Source organism: Helianthus annuus, chromosome 6 (genome assembly GCF_002127325.2).
Source record: "Helianthus annuus cultivar XRQ/B chromosome 6, HanXRQr2.0-SUNRISE, whole genome shotgun sequence".
Classification (NCBI taxonomy): domain Eukaryota; kingdom Viridiplantae; phylum Streptophyta; class Magnoliopsida; order Asterales; family Asteraceae; genus Helianthus; species Helianthus annuus.
The window spans coordinates 65,472,101-65,475,075 of record NC_035438.2 but is presented as its reverse complement, the minus strand read 5'-3'; positions in this window follow the sequence as shown (position 1 = coordinate 65,475,075).

The window sequence follows — 2,975 nt, the reverse complement described above, 5'->3', positions numbered from 1 at the left end:
AAACCCGCACACCACCCACCTCCGTCGTCTTCTCCATCATCCTCACTGTTTAAACGCCGCATCACCACTCACCTTAACATCGTCGTCAATCATCACGATCACCACCTTGTCATCTCCATAATCTCTCCATCTCCGACGTAACACGTCACCTTCGGTCCATCGTCTTCAACCTCCGACCACCTCTCAGCCACCGTCACCAACCTCCGCCGCACCATCATCACCTGCCCAACTGTCGTTCATCCACCGCACCTACAGTTCACCATCACAACAACGTTCACCGTTCGGATTATTGTTACATTGTGATTTAGGTTAGGGTTTGTGTAAGTTGCAGAGGTTGAAGGTGGTGAAATGGCAATTAGCCTGCAATTACCAAAATGAAAACAATATGATGTAAATCACAAACTTAATACATGGCTCAATGGTTGAGTGGTTGTTTTCAAAATCAAAGGTCATGGGTTCGAATCCTGTGAACTGCATTTTTTATTACAATTTGTTAAGATAGCAGGGGCAGTTTGGTCATTTCACCCAAAGTTAACAAATAAATGGATGGAGTTAAGTTAGTGGACTGAAATGGTTACGAAAATGAAACTAATGGACTGAAATCGCAATTTTTAAACTAATGGACTGAAACCGTTATTTTTGACAAACCTCAGGGACGAAAACAGTAATTAACTCTTAATACAAAATTCAGCATTTAAGAGAACTAGTAAAGTGCAAAAATATGGGAAAATAATACTAGTCACTTTCCAAAGTGTCGGGAATTCATTGTGTCACTAAAAATAATATTAAAGACACTTTAAATGCTATTTAAACACTTTAACGGACCAGTATCCAACCGAACAACCGGACTTTACCCGGAACATAAAAATATTGACAATGACATTGTTTTTCCTTTTCTGAGCCAGTTAGGGTCCCCGAATACCCCAACACCCGTTATAATTCACAACACACATAATACACTAGTAACTAGCTTAAACTCCTAACTAATCTAACTAGACATTAACTATATAGTTCAAACCAAACCAATTACCCCCCCCCCCTTGACCGATTCGGTTCCCCTTAGGGGACACACCCTTACAGTTTATGATTTTTTTATTTGCTTTGTCTAATATCTACTAAACATAATACACCATGGTTAATAGCTCTAAATGGATTATAAGTATCACCACTAGATCAACCATTTCATTCACAAACCCATCAACAAAAATTGCAACTCTCCCTCTCCTCTCATTACTTTCGGCCGAGAGCTCACCCACACCCATCATCACTTTCGAATTTTGATCTTGCTAAACCACTTACATACGAAGGTGAAAGAGTTCATACAAGGAGGCTCGGTGCTTACGGAATCACAAGGACCTCTCTACATCGCTATTAACCACCTTGTTTCGCTTTGATTCTTCCCTAGCCTTGAGCTAGTTGTAAGTGATTCTAAACACTCTCTTGATCTTGTCTAAAGTGGTTAATAAGAGATTTAACGGATAAAAATCAAGAACATGTGAAAACAAAACTTAAAGTCTTGTAAGAAAGATGAACTTGTTGGTTAAAGAGTAAATAATGGTGTAAAACTCATGAATCTTGTTTAGTTATGGTTATTTTATGTTGTTGGTTGCTAGTAGTGGAACGGATCGTCATCTAACCACGCTAGATCATGTTCATGGAACATGAACTAGCATTATCTTAAGTAGGAAAGTTACAAGATGACGAACCCTTTCATACATGAACATGAACTTGTGTAAAAATAGTTTTTCTTGTAAAATGGAGTTCTAAACTAGTAGATCTAAAGATCTACAAGTGGTATTTTCAAAGAACCAAGTGTATGATGCAAATCATGTTTAAAAGTCGGATCTTTCATGACTAAAAGCATTTTTGTGAACAAACAAGTGTGTAAACACTTGTGTGACAAAATGTTTTAACAAAGAAATATTTTCGTAATCCTTGGACTAGAAGTTGTAAACTTGCATTTTCTTTAAAAATAAGATTTCCGAGAAACTGATTTTACTTTTAAAGATGGAAAGATCTACTAGAAATGTTGGAAGATTACTACGTATTTTTACACAACTTACAAGTTCATGTGTTTGCGATTTATACCTGTTTTGACTAGTTTAGTGTTTGAATATTGTTTGTTGATAATGGGAAAATTGTTGATTGAATTTCGAAAAGAATATGATACGCTTGTAAGCGTGGCCACCTCCAGTTACAGAGGAAACTCTGGCGAAATTTTTCCAGAAATATAACACTTGAAAAATATTTTTGCAACAAGTGTTATGAATATATTCTTTTAACTTGTTTTACCAAATAAAATTCGCCATGATTTTTATTACAAAATAACCAAGTGTCGGAGGTGGATTTTCGTAAATAAAACTTGTTAAATATATATTTAGAACATATATTTTTCATAGTAACACTTGTGTGAATTTTATGATTATTTTGTGAACTACATAAATATTATTTTTAGAGTAAAAATAATATTACTGGAATACGTTGAACAGTAACGACTCCAAAATAATACTAACGCCTTCACGTATAAATATTTAAGTTACACTGGTATTATTATTACCACACAAACCTTAAAATGTAACTTATGTATTTTCAAGAGAAATACTCTTACATGCGTATTTTGACAAAGGTATTATTTTGGGAAATTGAATGGAATAAAATATAATATTTTTGGGAAAAATATTTATATTTTAGAGATAGAATGTTTTTGACGAATGAATTAAAGTATATTTTATTAAGTGGGACTTAATAATGAAGTCATGGAATTATAAAAACGCACATGTATTAAAACCTCCATCCTTGGGAAGGAATATAATTAATACATAATTACGAAGTGTAAATACGAAATAGTTGTCTAACTATTTCCCAAAAACTTAAACCTTAAGCCAAGGCACGGCTGTCCGTCTAATAGAAGTTAGTACGTGTAGGTCGTTACGCAGCAGGTTGACTGGGAGATACTATTTCGAGACGCACTTCAG